Raw genomic sequence first — 17,500 nt, forward strand, 5'->3', positions numbered from 1 at the left:
CTCTGGGCGGACTGGCGGCCTCTCTGGGCGGACTGGCGGCCTCTCTGGGTGGACTGGCGGCCTCTCTGGGTGGACTGGCGGCCTCTCTGGGTGGACTGGCGGCCTCTCTGGGTGGACTGGCGGCCTCTCTGGGTGGACTGGCGGCCTCTCTGGGTGGACTGGCGGCCTCTCTGTGCGGGCTTGCTACTCGGGCTGTGGTGGGTGTGCTTGCAGCGGAAGCTGCGGTGGCTGTGTGGCGGGTGTCCCAGATGCTCTGGCTTCAAATGATTGCAACTGGAGCCATCTGCGCCGCTCCGGGCGCCATTTCTTTGAAGCCCAGACTGCCAACAGAACATCTAGGACACCCGCTGCACTGGCCTGCTCCACACAGCTACCACAGCTTCTGCTGCCAGCACAGAACCCACCGCTAAAAGCACAGACCCCCACCAGCACCACCCCAGCCTCCTGTGATTCCACTCCAAAACCACTGCCGCCCCCCTCCAGTAAGACAACACCAGAGTACAAGACAGACCCCTGTTTTTTTTAGCCTGTGCTTATCTCTAAATTTGGGGTGCGTCTTATAAAACGAAAAACACGGTATATATCAATGTAGGAAAAAAAAGCAGTTTTTAGTTTCACTATCTTGTTTGCTCACACATTTTATGTAGTAAAATGTATTTTAGATTCCTTTTTTTTTCTAATCGTTTCTCTGCGCAGAGGAAATTTTGTTTTATTACTTTTTTTTTTTTTTTAGGTTCCTTGAAAATAAGACCCTACCTAAAAATATAATATATATATATATATATATATATGTGTATGCACACACATATAAGCCCATGCACACCACTGATTTGCAGCTCCTGTGTAAACTGAGCCAAGTATAACCACACCCACACCTGATTGGTAGCTTTCTGTGTACAGTGAGCACTGTATAACCCCGCCCACACCTCTGATTGGCAGCTTGGCACAGTGTACAGAGAAAGCTGCCTATCAGTGGTGGGGGTGTGGTTACACAGAGCAGGAGGACTACATGGCATGAGTCAACTAGTCCTATAGTGATAATCTCCTGCTGATAAAACACAGCTTTTATTGAAGCGACCCACCCCAGTAACTGACATAGGGCTGGAATCAGGGTCTCAGCCCTTAAATCCTGCTGCTCTAATATTATATAGCAAAATCTGTTGACCAATTCCCTTTAAACAATCATTTCTCAGTATAAGGGAGCAGTCAGATGATTACCAGGAAGAACAAAATGATAAAGTGTTACAATTCAACAAATCTGATCCTTCTCCCTCTGCCCCAATCTCATCTGTCAGATGGGAAACCCTTTTGAAAATTAGGTGTCAGTACTGAAATTGTGTTTGTGACCCTATTGGCTCCTTTAGGGAAGAAAAAGAGAATTTTGTTTACTTACCGTAAATTCTTTTTCTTATAGTTCCGTATTGGGAGACCCAGACCATGGGTGTTTAGCTTCTGCCTCCGGAGGACACACAAAGTACTACACTTAAAAGTGTAGCTCCTCCCTCTGAGCTTATACACCCCCTGGAGAACCAGATCTAGCAAGTTTAGTGCGAAGGAGAATAGCCACCCACAAGTAGAACCGAGCAAGAACCGGAACAACCGGAGACTCTGTCCATGACAACAGCCGGTGATAACACACGGAACAAGAAAATTGCCAACAGGCAACAGGGAGGGAGCTGGGTCTGCCAATACGGAACTATAAGAAAAAGAATTTACGGTAAGTAAACAAAATTATCTTTTTCTTTATCGTTCCTATGGGAGACCCAGACCATGGGACGTTCCAAAGCAGTCCCTGGGTGGGAATAAACAGAAAAAACTAAGAAGTAGGCGGAGCCTAACTTCACAAGTGGGCGACAGCCGCCTGAAGGATGCGTCTGCCCAAGCTCGCATCTGCCGAAGCATGAGCATGCACTTGGTAGTGCTTCGAAAAGGTATGCAGGCTAGTCCAAGTGGCAGCCTGACAGACTTGTTGAGCCGTAGCCTGCTGCCTAAAAGCCCAAGAGGCACCGACAGCTCTGGTCGAGTGTGCTTTGAAAAGCTTGAGAGGTGCACCGCCTAAGCACAGCGGTGCGAGACACATAAATCCGGAGATCACGCACCAGATCCAGAGAATACAGCGCTTTCTCAAAACGATGAACAGGGGCCGGACAGAAGGAAGGCAAGGAAATGTCCTGGCTAAGGTGGAAGGGAGAGACCACCTTAGGAAGAAACTCCTGAGTCGGACGGAGAACTACCTTGTCTTGGTGAAAAACCAAAAAAAGGTGACTCCGAGGAGAGCGCAGCCAAATCAGAGACTCTCCTGAGAGAAGATATGGCAACTAGAAAGGCCACCCTTTGAGAAAGACGATACAAAGAAACCTCCCTAAGGGGCTCAAAAGGGGGTTTCTGCAATACCGTGAGGACCAAGTTAAGGTCCCAGGGATCCAAGGGCCGCCGATAAGGCGGAATGATGTGAGACGCACCTTGCATGAAGGTGCGGACCTGAGCCAGCCGGGCGAGACGTCGCTGGAACAGCACTGATAGAGCTGAGACTTGTCCCTTGAGAGAGTTGAGGGACAGTCCTAGCTGCAGACCGGACTGTAAAAAAGACAGAAGGGTCGGCAACAAGAATGGCCAAGGAGGATGGCCGCAAGAGCGACACCAGGATAGGAAAATTTTCCAAGTCCTGTGATAGATCTTGACGGAGGAAGACTTACGGGCCCGAGTCATAGTGGAGCTGACTTCAGGAGGAATACCAGAAGCCGTCAAAATCCAGGACTCAAGAGCCACGCCGTCAAATTGAGTGCCGCAGAATTCGGGCGGAAAAACGGACCTTGCGAGAGTAGGTCTGGACGATCCGGAAGATGCCACGGCATCTCTACGGACAGTTGGAGCAGGTCCGGATACCAAGCTCGCCTGGGCCAGTCTGGTGCAATGAGGATGACTTGACGGCCCTCCATTCTGATCTTGCGCAGGACTCTGGGCAAGAGAGCTAGAGGGGGAAACACGTAGGACAGACGAAACTGGGACCAATCCTGAACCAGAGCGTCCGCGGCGAAGGCCTGAGGATCGTGGGAGCGAGCCACGTAAACCGGAACCTTGTTGTTGTGACGGGATGCCATTAGGTCCACGTCCGGAGTGCCCCACTTGCGGCAGATTCACTGAAACACTGCCGGGTGCAGGGACCACTCGCCACCGTCCATGGATTGACGGCTGAGATAATCTGCCTCCCAGGTTTCTACGCCTGGGATGTGGACTGCGGATATGGTGGACTTGGAGTCCTCCGCCCATTGAAGAATGCGTTGGACCTCCAACATTGCCAGGCGGCTGCGTGTCCCCGCCTTGGTGATTGATGTAGGCAACCGCTGTCGCGTTGTCTGACTGGACTCGAATGTGCCTGCCCGACACAAGGTGGTGAAAGGCTAGGAGAGCTAGAAGCACAGCTCTGGTTTCCAGCACATTGATTGAAAGGGCTGACTCGGACGGAGTCCAAGTGCCCTGTGCTCTGTGGTGGAGATATACCGCTCCCCAGCCGGATAGGCTGGCATCCGTGGTGAGAATCACCCAGGACGGAGTCAGAAAGGAGCGCCCTTGGGACAGGGAGAGGGGTCGAAGCCACCACTGAAGAGAGCTCCTGGTCCAAGGCGACAGAGCCACTAACCTGTGTAAGGAGGAAGGCCGCTTGCCCCAACAGCGGAGAATGTCCAGCTGCAGGGGGCGCAGATGGAACTGGGCAAAGGGAACCGCCTCCATGGACGCCACCATTTGACCCAGCACCTGCATCAGGCGCCTGAGGGTATAACGGCGGGGCTGCAGCAGAGAGCGCACCGCTAGCCGGAGAGACTGCTGTTTGACTAAGGGCAACTTCACAAGTGCCGGCAAAGTCTCGAACTGCATCCCTAGGTACGTGAGACTCTGGGTCGGAGTCAGGGTGGACTTGGGAAGATTGACAAGCCACCCGAATTGGGCTAGAGTGGCGAGAGTGAGCGAGACACTCCGCTGACAGTCTGCGCTGGATGGAGCCTTGACCAGAAGGTCGTCCAGATAAGGAAGCACTGCCAACCCCTGGAGGTGCAGGACCGCAATCACTGCCGCCATGACCTTGGTGAATACCCGAGGGGCCGTGGCTAACCCGAAGGGGAGAGCCACGAATTGGAAATGATCCTCTCCTATCGCAAAACGTAACCAACGCTGGTGTGACACTGCGATTGGCACATGTAGATAGGCATCTCTGATGTCAAAGGACGCCAGGAAATCCCCTTGGGTCATAGAGGCAATGACTGATCGCAGAGACTCCATGCGAAAATGCCGCACCCGGACATGCTTGTTGAGAAGCTTGAGATCCAGGATGGGCCGGAAGGTACCGTCCTTTTTTGGAACTAGGAAGAGGTTTGAGTAAAAACCTCTGAACCGTTCTCGAGCATTTCATCAAAGTCCTGGACAAAAATCCCATGGACTCAGCAAATGACTGGGATATGGACCTAGAAAAGGACTCTACCCAGGCTGGGGGTTCAATCACAGGTGCAGCAGCAGCCTGAGAGACCACTGGGGGTGAGACTCCAGGCTGTGGCACCGCCAAGTTAGAGCAACCATCACAGTGTGGATAAGTGCTCGGCTCAGGCAGCAGGAGCTTACATGCAGTGCATACTGAATAAAGCTTTGGAGCCTTGCTCCTTGTGTGAGACATGCTGCTGGAGTGGGGGCTTTGCAGAGAATGAACCCCAGGGAGAATATACAGAGGTCCACAACCGAAGACCGGCTGTGGCTTACCAGACCGCTGGGCGCGGTGTTGTGTGCCCTCCAGATCCCGAAGCCCGGTCCCCCAGTGCACAGCACCTCAGCAGAGATGCAGAGTGCAGAATGTCCCAGAGCAGAGTGAACTCTGGGTGAGAAATGGCCGCCGGAGCGAGGAGAGGGGGCGGGACTAGGGGGCGTTCCTATAGGCGGGAACTGGAGGGCTATAGAGACCTGCAGGGGAGGAGGGACGCCCCAGCAGTGGGGAGTGTCCCTCCCCTGTGTAGAACGGCCGCCGGGAGGAGCCGAGCCTGTCCCTCTGCATAAGTGACATGCGAGGGCAGGAATACGAAACTAGGCCTCCGGCGAAGCCGGGGCCTAAATTTAAGCGGCGAGGCAGACAAGCAGGCACCATCGGCGCGGTTCTCAGGCAAAAGCTAGAGAACCCGCCGGAAAAGGCAAAATAATCATATACAGCATACTCTCCCCATACAATAAAGAACCGGGACCCCCCAACACATAAACGTCTCAGGTACTTAGCTGCTGAGACGCAGGGCCAGGTCCCTGGGGATGAGTGCTCCGGTCCAACAGGATCCTCAAGGGGCTGTGGATGGAGACCGGACTCCTGCCAGGCATGGAGACCGTGCTGGCTCCCACTTCAAGCCAGAGCCCAGGAGGGATGGTGAAGGAGCGCGGCATGTAAGGCTCGAGCCTTGGAAATCAACCTTAACAACACCGCCGACACAGTGGGGTGAGAAGGGACATGCCGGGAGTCCAGACGTGGACTCGCATTTCTTCAAACTCTTTCCAAAAATCAAACAAATCAGATGAGAATGCATGTGTGGATGTATGCCTCCTGAACACAAAGCGATAAACTGGCTAGATCTGGTTCTCCAGGGGGTGTATAAGCTCAGAGGGAGGAGCTACACTTAAGTGTAGTACTTTGTGTGTCCTCCGGAGGCAGAAGCTAAACACCCATGGTCTGGGTCTCCCATAGGAACGATAAAGAAAAGCAAATAATCCAGAATAACCAGAGCAAACCTCAGGATAACAAGCAGACTTAATGAAGACAGTGTCTTTGGTTGCATTCGAACCTTGGGTTGTATATATCTATATAGGTAGGTAAAGCACTTGTGCATCTATATATTACTTAAGATGTATGATAGCGGTAAGACGCCCAGGTCTGGTGGTTAATCATACTGAGTAATGGTGGGGAGATACAGACACCAATCATAATTATGCACAGTGGAGCTCGGCATCCTCTTTGGTAATTACGTTTGTCATTCAATATTTCGGTAGTCCTAAAAAATAGCAGTAGTGTTGATCTGTTCATTATATGATTAGAGGGAAAGTGAAAATGACCCGTCGGAGAACAATGTGGTTACAGCTGGGCCTCCGTTCAATGAGTAGTGTTTATTTCTCAAGTATCTCATGACAACAGAGAGTAATAGTCCCTCGGGGCTGGAGGGTTTAACTATAGGTCAACGAGGGAAAGACAAATCTGATCATCTTCTAATTAAAGACAGAATATCAAAGTCATCCTTCCCACTAATACACCAGTCTAACGTGGCATGTGATAATTAGACAATACACTTGGTGGGGGACGAGCATCCATCTCTATTTAGGAGATCGGGCCCCGGGCACGGCTGATATTAGGGAGGCTTTGGACATATGCATGCAATTACTTTTCTTCTGCTTTAATTAAGGCTGGCTTATATGTGACTTTTATGCAAACTAATGAAAATCAGATTAAGTGAATGTAAAAAGATCCATCAGCGGAAAGCAACGAGCGGCCAATTAAAGGCAATGCGTTCGTGAGATCATAATGTCAGACGTGCTAGATCGCGGCTCCTAGAACAGCGATTCCTATATGTGGCGGTCACCAGAAGTTCGTAAAGCACTGCGGAATATGATGGCGATATAAAAGTATAATAATAGATCAACCCATTACGGGCTCGCTCTGGGTACAGGTCAATGTAGGACCGATCTACTGTATACATAAAGGGAATCATCTACCCAACTGCAAACCCAAGCAGGGCTTCCATTCAGGGGCCTGGGAAAGCTGGATGGCCTCTATATTAGCAGCCATGCTGCCTATCACCGAATGCACAACACAATGAATTTTACCTAATGTTTTTGTCATTTTTCCCCCCAAATGGTAGAGGTGAAACAATAACATCTACAGACCTCCTAAACCCCCGATCACGCTGTTGGTCCTTATGGCTATTGTTTCCCGTCCTGCACTGATGACGCCGATTTTATTTATTTTTAATCTTTTTTTTAACAATAAACTGCAATAAATATGATGCAAAATACACTAGTCTGATTATCTGAAAATGTATCTTGCGGATTTAAAGGGTTTTTCCACTATTTTTGTATTAAACATCCTCTTTTCATTTGTAAAAAAAACCCAGAAACTATACACTGACCTCGTGGACTGTTGCCGGGTCTCCCGTGACATTATTCTACCACGTGAGCGCTGCAACTGATCAGTGGCCGCTGTTGGGCTGTTGTGTAAGACGTGAGAAAGTGCAGCAGCAAAATAGAGGCCGCTGATCGCTGCAGCGCTCATGTGGTAGGACAATATCATGGGAGACCCGGCACCGACACCACTTGATCAGTGCCAGTGTGAGAGGTAGGTATGTTAGTCTTATTTTACAAGGGGAGCTTCTTAGATAAAAAGGGGATGTCTAGGTAGTGGACAATTCCTTTAAAATTTACCAGTGTATGAAGTATACTTATTAAAAAAAAAAGGTATACGAACTACTGCTCCAGCAGCAGTCAAAAGTGAAGAAGTCCTGGACTCCAGTGATTAGACTGGTGCTCGGGACAATGTCACTTCTGGTCCATCGTAGACCGTTGGGGGCGTCAGTGCTGGAGCAAGGGGTCGAAACCCAGTATTCATACCTCTTAAAAAATGTGCCGAAAACTGCTTTAAGTAGGGAGGGCAGCCCATAGTTATAATAGGCTATCAGTGTGTGTGTTATGGTGGTCTTTCCTCCGGGACCCTGCAGCACATTAGTGAAGGCCAAGGCCCCTTTGTTGTTGACAGCCACAGGGGCTCGTCCATATGTAACCAAGCTATGTACCGGGTAACAGGTGACCGTACATACACTTAGGGGTACTTTGCACGTTGCGACATCCCTACTGCGATATCGTCGGGGTCAAATCGAAAGTGACGCACATCTGGCGCCAGTAACGACGTTGCAACGTGTAAAGCCTAGATGCACCGATAAACGATCGCAAAAGCGTCGTAAATCGGCGATCTGTGCAGTGTCGGACATTTTCATAATGTCGCACCAATAGGAGATACGATGTTGTTCCTCGTTGCTGCGACAGCGCACATCGCTATGTGTGACACCGCAGGAGCGAGGAACATCTCCTTACCTGCCTCCACCGGCTATGCGGAAGAAAGGAGGTGGGCGGGATGTTTACGTCCCGCTCATCTCCCCTTCTATTGGCTGCCTGCCGTGTGACGTCGCTATTACACTGCACGACCCGCCCTCTTAGGAAGGAGGCGGGTCGCTGGTCAGAGCGACGTCGCAGGGCAGGTAAGTGCGTGTGAAGCTGCCGTAGCGATAAGATATCGCATGTGCGACGGGGACTATCGCGCTCGGAATCGCTAGCCGATGCTAGCGATGTCGCAGCGTGCAAAGTACCCCTGACTGTATGTTTATGGGGGTTTACATTTCGTATCCATACATGCGACCATTCAAACACTTAGGGTTTTGGGGGTTCACATCTTGTATCCATAGACCATTCGCTCTTACGTGCTGGAAAACACTTTGGTGACAGATGCTCCACCAAATTTCACAATACAAACTGCATACATTAGTAATAGATCTCTTACACCTGATGAGGCCGGTGTACTTACTCTGGAAATAAACATAAGAATGGTTGTATAATCCTATTTGAACATTTTTCTTGGCTAATATGGAAGGGAGCCTGTTGGCTTTTCCAGGTTGCTCAAACCATGGGCTGATGAAGCCGGTATGTTGACTGACTGGTCCAAAGCAGGTCTCCCCAAGTCCCTCCTCTTTGTCTTTCCGCATGCATGCACATGGGAAGGGACCTGTCAGTCATGGGGAAAGGGGTGGGGAAAAGCCGCTAGGGAGGGGCCTCATACTAGTCACCCGCGGCCAGCAGTAAAACATTCTCCGCTCTAGTGTGCAGCATGAATTAGCGGTCAGGTTCCCATTAACACCAGCATTACACAGCACCTCCTGACACATTTTCTAAGTAAGTGTACCAGCCTCATCAGGTCTATTTAATAGTCCTATCCACACCATAATGTTAAATTTGCATTTTCTATATTCTCCTTAGTTAACGGTTGCAATAGCATAAAATTAATCCATGTCCTGATGTAAAGGAAAAGGAGTGACTTGTAGAAAATGACACCTCTCCCGATACAAAACTCCGCCACAAAGCCGCACGTGTGGGGAATGCCATCCCTGGGATATCTTTGATAATACGGCATTGTATTTCCTTAATAGAAAAGCCCATTCAGAGCCGGCTATTCAGCTTTAAACAAACATCCATGCATTGTGCGGCAAACTCCGTAATTACAGCCCATTATGGCACACGGAGCGGCGGCGCAGACACAGAGCGCCCGCTGTCCTTACTGCCGGGGGAAAAAAAAGAAAACACGAAACCAATTGTGACAAGGGGCCCAAATGGTAATAGCAAGAGGTGAAAATGTAATTACTAGAGAAAGGATCCGTCCTGGCCCACAGAGGAGCGCATTGCACTAATAAGGCGATCATCATTTAAGGGGAACATTTCCACATTGGCGATAATTATGACCTCTTCTGCCCACCGAACGCAGCCGGCTTTATGAGCATGAATAGCAAATTAAAATGATTCTGTAGGGACAATGTGTGTGAGGACATCAGGATGGGCCCCTGCATGGGAAAAACAGAGTCAAACACATTATTTTCTATATTAATTAATATGATCTTAAAACCCAACACGTGTGACGCCGTCGAATCATAAAGACCGCGCAGCCCTGCTAACCGGCATTATTGGAGAAGAAGGAGTTAACGCCGCGGTAATAAAGTTCGGATAGCGGTAATCCTGGATCGCGATTTTCATAAGTCGACGCGTTTCAGAGATTAAATCTCCTCCATCAGGACAAGAAACCACATGATCGGGAGACGGAGAGGTGTCACTTCTGCAATATTGGCATCAAATACGGTGTAAAACATGGCCAAAAGCTTGGATAATGTATTATGTGTACTGTCAATGCATGTGTTAAAAGATACTAAAAAGAGGACAGGCAGTCCCCGGTGTCTGATTGGTTGCAGTCAGGTGCGCCCTTCACCCTGTGTGACAGCGTGTCTGACGGCCTTCGATCACAGGCGCTGTGTTAGTCTTTATTGCTGTAAAAAATAAATAAAATTGGTGTAGGGTCCCCCCATAATATGATGCCCAGCAATGATAAAGCTGTGCGCTTATTTTGTCTGTATATCAAAATATGAAGAATCGCATGCGGCTATTTTAAATTTAAATAAATAATTTTAAAAATCAGCATGCGGTCCCCCCCAATTTTGATACCCAACCATGATAAAGCTGACAGCTGGGGGCTGGTATTCTCAGGCTGAGGAGGCCCATGGTTATTGTGCACCCCCCACCCTAAAAATAGTAGCCTGCAGTCGCCCAGAATTGTTGCATATCAAGGTATCATTTTATTCAGCTGTGTAAAAAATAGATGTGGTTCTGCACCACCGCTATACGACCTGTTTACAATCCTGGGGAGGAGTGGATTAGAAGCAGTATTCCCTTAGTAAGGCTCCAGTCCTATGTGCTCGCTGATGATAAAAGATAGCTGTAGGTATGTGGAACCATATAGAAAAAAGTCCAGCGGCACACCGAATCTCCGGTAAAAAACTTTTCTTTTTTTTATTTGATTAAACGCTGCATATTAAAAAGGCAGTGAATGGACCGGGTGCAGGATCCCTCACGATCCCTTCACTGCCTTTTTAATATGCACAGTTTAATCAAATAAAAAAAAAGAAAAGTTTTTTTTACCGGAGATTCGGTGTGCCGCTGGACTTTCTTCTATATGGTTCCACATTTTATTCAGCTTCCTATAATCTACATGCCTATATAGCCATCGGATCAGACTGACAGATGCCCTTTAACCCTAGGACGCATACCTGGTGCCTTGCAGGCCAGCTAGGTTACTTGTTTTCTATGGTTGCACGTTCTAGGGGTAATACTCTACAAATTTTTAGTAAACTGTCTATTGTTTTGTGTAATATCCCAGTGACTATAGTGCTCCATTACTTCTTTCGAAGGAAGAACAATGCATAGGAATAGAGGACATATAAGGTACCCGTACACCGTCACCCGCCAACACTCCACTCTGCCTGCACCCCCATCTCCCCATACACATATATACTTGGTTCAGACAATGGGAAGGACAGAGTAAGGGACACTTTGCACACTACGACATCGAAAGCCGATGCTTGCAATGCAGAGCACAATAGTCCCCGCCCCCGTCGCAGATATCTTGTGATAGCTGCCATAGTGAACATTATCGCTACGGCAGCTTCACATGCACTCACCTGCCCTGCGACGTCGCTCTGGCCGGTGACCCGCCTCCTTATTAAGGGGGCGGGTCGTGCGGCGACATAGCGATGTCACACGGCAGGCGGCCAATAGAAGCAGAGGGGCGGAGATGTGCGGGAAGTAAACATCCCGCCCACCTCCGCCCTTCCGCATAGCCGGCGTGAGCCGCAGGACGCAGGTAGGAGATATTCCTCGCTCTTGCGGCTTCATACACAGCGATGTGTGCTGCCGCAGGAACGAGGAACAACATCGTAACATCGGTCATTTCCAAATTATGGAAATGACCGACGCTACACTGATGATACGATTTGGATGCTTTTGCGCTCGTTAATCGTATCATAAAGGATTTACACACTACGATATCGCCTGTGACGCCGGATGTGCATCACTTTCAATTTGACCCCACCGACATCACACCTGCAATGTCGTAGTGTGCAAAGTGCCCCTAAGTTGTTGGCGGACACTTCTGTCTGGGGAGAGTTAGGAGGCCATAAACACAGTAATGGGGGTTTCCACTACCATTATATAAATGCGCAGCAATTTCAATTCGATGGGGACCCCCTAACCAGCTCTGGATGTGGAAAGCATATGGAGCAGAAGATCGCAGCTCGGCACACTGTGTAGTGGCCGCTGCCGGTACTGCAGATCAGCTATTATTTATATGGCACCTGATCTGCAGTACCAGGGAGCGGCTACTACACAGCCTGATGAAGAGGTAGTGTTCTGCCCCATACCCTGCTGGAGCAGGTAACAGCTGGTGCCGGACCCCCACCTATCTAGTATTGATGACCTACTATAAAGATAGATATAATAATGGTGGAAACCCTTAAATCTAATGTGTATGGTCTGTTTTACTTAACGTAATATTAATCTAACCTGTCAAGATTAGTGTAAGGGTCTCCTTGCCCAGCATGGCACCAGTTTCCGGCACCACTATACACCCCCTTTATGTAATCACTCCCCTCACACCCCCTATGTATTCTTCCCCGTGATCCCTTCACCCCTCCCCACTATTCCATATTCTTCTTTCTCCACTATAAAGCCCTTTTAGTGGTCACTTACAGTTTTTCTTTGTTTACAGCGTCTTCAACCTGAAGATCCACCTTGGAACTACTAGAAAACGTCTATAAGTAAATTGCATGAATAGATTTCATGTTACGCACAGGTTGCCCATCATTTACTCGTTTTATTTGGAGGTCAAAAGGCACCCATACACATTACACTGAAGCTGGCCAAACCACAGGTATCAATGGGATTGACAGACCACCAAATGCACCCATGGGAGGTAAGCTGCTGACAGCGGTGCTTGCCAGGCATGTATTCCTCGCTACCCATTGAAATATACATGCACGCTCGTTCAGCACTGTGTATGCAGTAAAGGAAGCACCAACACCGCTCCCTGCTCCCAGCTAGGTGATCGCAGGGAGGCAGCAGGAACTGATGGGTCTTAGTAGTCTCAAATCAGATGGGCAGGTAGGAAGCTAAAATTTCCCTTAAAGGCTTATCAGACCGGTCACATCAGCAAAATGATGATGTGACTGGCTCCGTGTACCCACCCAGATAGTGGACGGGTGCAAGAGTGGATATCCTTTTCAAAGGGAATCTGTCACCAGGTTTTTGTCACCTAACCTGAAAGCAGCAAGATGCAGGGGCAGAGATCCTGATTCCAGCGATGTGTCACTTACTGAGCTGCTTAGTGTAGTTTTGATAAAATCACTGATTAATCAGCAGGCGATTATCAGTACAGGACTACTTGGCGTGCTGCAGGTAGTCCAGCATATTCATGAGCTCTGTATAACTGCTAGATGTGCACTAATCAATTAACCTTTGTTACCTTTTTTCGGGAAGACAAGATGGGAAAGAAAAAAAAAAAAAGCTATTTGGGTATAGTTTTTTACATTTTAATCTGTCAGCAGGTTTTTGCTATTTATTCTGATAACAGTGTAATGTAAGTGTTTAGACCCGGATTCCTGGGATGTGTCACTTACTAGGCCATGTGCTACAGTTTCAATACAATCAGTGTTTTATCAGCAGGAGATTATCACTGCAGGACTAGTAGTCATGTGCAATCCAGTCCAGATAATGTGTATCACGGCCCTTATCAGTGATTGGCAACTTGCTGACAATGTGTACAAAGGAAGCTGCCAATCAGGGATGCGGGTGGGGTTATACACAGCCCAGAAGTTTTAGCTCTGCTACATCTACTGAAGAGAAGCAAGGATTCTATCAAAACTGCAGCAAACAGTCCAGTAAGTGACACATCGCTGGAATCAGGGTCTCTGTCTCTATATTCAGCTGCTCTCAGATGGGGGAGCAAAAACCAGGTGACAGATTCCCTTTAAACCGCTCACATGCAGTAGGACATAGGCTAACATTGCACCCATGTGCGATCCATTCCTACATTGACAGCATACCAACCAAAGCTAAAAAATCAGCCCTAAAAATTATCTAAAGAAGTGAAATGCTCCTATATCATTTTTATGTCCTTATAACACGCACAATAAAAAAAACAAAAATCAGAAAAGAAGGGAATTTTGTTTACTTACCGTAAATTCCTTTTCTTCTAGCTCCAATTGGGAGACCCAGACAATTGGGTGTATAGCTCATGCCTCCGGAGGCCACACAAAGTATTACACTAAAAGTGTAAAGCCCCTCCCCTTCTGCCTATACACCCCCCGTGCATCACGGGTTCCTCAGTTTTAGTGCAAAAGCAAGAAGGAGGAAAGCAAATAAATTGGTTTAAAGTAACTTCAATCCGAAGAACCTCGGAGAACTGAAACCATTCAACATGAACAACATGTGTACACGAAAAAACAACAGGGCGGGTGCTGGGTTTCCCAATTGGAGCTAGAAGAAAAGGAATTTACGGTAAGTAAACAAAATTCCCTTCTTCTTTGTCGCTCCATTGGGAGACCCAGACAATTGGGACGTCCAAAAGCAGTCCCTGGGTGGGTAAAATAATACCTCATAATAGAGCCGTAAAACGGCCCGTTCCTACAGGTGGGCAACCGCCGCCTGAAGGACTCGTCTACCTAGGCTGGCATCCGCCGAAGCATAGGCATGCACCTGATAGTGTTTGGTGAAAGTGTGCAGGCTCGACCAGGTAGCCGCCTGACACACCTGCTGAGTCGTCGCCTGGTGCCGTAATGCCCAGGACGCACCCACGGCTCTGGTAGAATGGGTCTTTAGCCCTGAGGGAACCGGAAGCCCAGAAGAACGGTAGGCTTCAAGAATTGGTTCCTTGATCCACCGAGCCAGGGTGGATTTGGAAGCCTGTAACCCCTTACGCTGACCAGCGACAAGGACAAAGAGTGCATCCGAGTGGCGCAGAGGCGCCGTACGGGAAATGTAGATTCTGAGTGCTCTCACCAGATCTAACAAATGCAAAACCCTTTCACATTGATGAACTGGATGAGGACAAAAAGAAGGCAAGGAGATATCCTGATTGAGATGAAAGGTGGATACCACCTTAGGAAGGAATTCCGGAACCGGGCGCAGCACCACCTTGTCCTGGTGAAACACCAGGAAAGGGGCTTTGCATGACAGCGCTGCTAGCTCAGACACTCTCCGAGGTGAGGTGACTGCTACTAGGAAGACCACTTTCTGCGAAAGGCGAGAAAGAGAAATATCTTTCAAAGGTTCAAAGGGTGCCTTCTGAAGGGCCAGCAGAACCCTGTTCAGATCCCAGGGTCCTAACGGCCGCCTGTAAGGAGGAACAATGTGACAAACCCCTTGCAGGAACGTGCGTACCTGAGAAAGCCTGGCAAGACGCTTCTGAAAGAACACAGAGAGCGCTGAGACTTGTCCCTTAAGGGAGCCGAGCGACAAACCTTTTTCCAATCCTGATTGAAGAAAGGAAAGAAACGTGGGCAATGCAAATGGCCAGGGAGAAAATCCCTGATCAGAGCACCAAGAAAGGAATATCTTCCACGTCCTGTGGTAGATCTTGGCAGACGTTGGTTTCCTGGCCTGTCTCATAGTGGCAATGACCTCTTGAGACAACCCTGAAGACGCTAGGATCCAGGACTCAATGGCCACACAGTCAGGTTGAGGGCCGCAGAATTCAGATGGAAAAAACGGCCCTTGAGACAGCAAGTCTGGACGGTCTGGCAGTGCCCACGGTTGGCCCACCATGAGATGCCACAGATCCGGGTACCACGACCTCCTCGGCCAGTCTGGAGCGACGAGAATGGCGTGGCGGCAGTCTGACCTGATCTTGCGTATCACTCTGGGCAACAGTGCCAGAGGTGGGAACACATAAGGGAGTTGAAACTGCGACCAAACTTGAACTAAGGCGTCTGCCGCCAGAGCTCTGTGATCGTGACATCGTGCCATGAATGCCGTGACCTTGTTGTTGTGCCGGGACGCCATTAGGTCGACGTCCGGCATCCCCCAGCTGCAACAGATCTCCTGAAACACGTCCGGGTGAAGAGACCATTCCCCTGCGTCCATGCCCTGGCGACTGAGGAAGTCTGCTTCCCAGTTTTCTACGCCCGGGATGTGAACTGCGGATATGGTGGAGGCCGTGTCTTCCACCCACCTCAGAATCCGCCGGACTTCCTGGAAGGCTTGTCGACTGCGTGTTCCGCCTTGGTGGTTGATGTATGCCACCGCTGTGGAGTTGTCCGACTGAATTCGGATCTGCTTGCCTTCCAGCCACTGCCGGAAGGCCTGTAGGGCAAGATACACTGCCCTGATCTCCAGAACATTGATCTGAAGGGTGGACTCTTGCTGAGTCCACGTACCTTGAGCCCTGTGGTGGAGAAAAACTGCTCCCCCACCCTGACAGACTCGCATCTGTCGTGACCACCGCCCAGGATGGGGGTAGAAAGGATTTCCCTTTCGACAATGAGTTGGTCAGCAGCCACCACCGAAGAGAATCCTTGGCCGCCTGAGAAAGGGAGACGTTCCTGTCGAGGAACGTCGACCTCCCGTCCCATTGGCGGAGAATGTCCCATTGTAGTGGACGCAGATGAAACTGCGCGAAAGGGACTGCCTCCATTGCTGCTACCATCTTCCCTAGGAAGTGCATGAGGCGCCTCAAGGGGTGCAACTGGCCTTGAAGGAGAGATTGCACCCCTATCTATAGTGAACGTTGTTTGTCCAGCGGAAGCTTCACTATCGCTGATAGAGTATGAAACGCCATGCCAAGATATGTCAGCGATTGGGCCGGGGTCAGATTTGACTTTGAAAAGTTGATGATCCACCCGAAACTCTGGAGAGTCTCCAGCGCAACGTTCAGGCTGTGTTGGCATGCCTCTTGAGAGGGCGCCTTGATGTCTCCCCTCTCCAGCTCCGACTGCACACAGGAATGGCTGCCGGCGTCCTGTGAAGAGGGGCGTACTGTCCCCAGCGCACTAACACACCCAGCAATGCTGCGGTGTGTCTGCGCGCGGTCTGTACGGGGACACAGAGTACCTTGACGTAGCAGGGCCATGTCCCTGACGATACTCAGCTCCATATCCAGCAGATACCCCAGTGGCAGTGGATGGAGCACGGTCTCCTGTGCCTGGAGACCGGTAGGCTCCCATTTCACCCAGAGCCCTAAGGGGGATGGGGAAGGAAAGCAGCATGTGGGCTCCAGCCTCCGTACCCGCAATGGATACCTCAACCTTAACAAACACAGCCAAGAGTGGGGTGAGAAGGGAGCATGCTGGGGGCCCTATATGGGCCCACTTTTCTTCCATCCGACATAGTCAGCAGCTACTGCTGACTAAACAGTGGAGCTATGCGTGGATGTCTGACCTCCTTCGCACAAAGTTTGAAAACTGAGGAACCCGTGATGCACGGGGGGTGTATAGGCAGAAGGGGAGGGGCTTTACACTTTTAGTGTAATACTTTGTGTGGCCTCCGGAGGCATGAGCTATACACCCAATTGTCTGGGTCTCCCAATGGAGCGACAAAGAAAAAAAAGAAAAAAGAAAAGCATGGAATAAAATAAAAAATAAAAAAATAAAAAAACCCGCTACTGGTCTGAATGAACAGTTTCTCACCCAATTCTGGGTGGAAAAAAGACCCCAATTTCAGGCCTAATAAATAAAAATAAAATGTAAAATAAGATATTAAAAAGTGAGAAAATGGTCATTTTTATCATAAAAAATATGATTATTTTTTTTTACCCCCCCCCCAAAAAAATCTAAACGTCACGAAAAAAAATATATATTTTTTTCAAAGAATGATAAATATTTATAAAAATTAGCAATTTCACGTAAATATA

The 17,500-nt window shown here is 49.2% G+C and overlaps 1 protein-coding gene across 5 annotated transcripts in view; it reads right to left on the minus strand.

Annotated features, from left to right (window-relative positions):
• Nucleotides 1–17,500, minus strand: part of RALGAPA1 (Ral GTPase activating protein catalytic subunit alpha 1) — a 371,616-nt gene that overhangs the window by 85,999 nt on the left and 268,117 nt on the right. The gene's annotated exons all lie outside the window — the stretch shown is intronic.

Source organism: Anomaloglossus baeobatrachus, chromosome 12 (assembly GCF_048569485.1).
Source record: "Anomaloglossus baeobatrachus isolate aAnoBae1 chromosome 12, aAnoBae1.hap1, whole genome shotgun sequence".
Lineage (NCBI taxonomy): Eukaryota > Metazoa > Chordata > Amphibia > Anura > Aromobatidae > Anomaloglossus > Anomaloglossus baeobatrachus.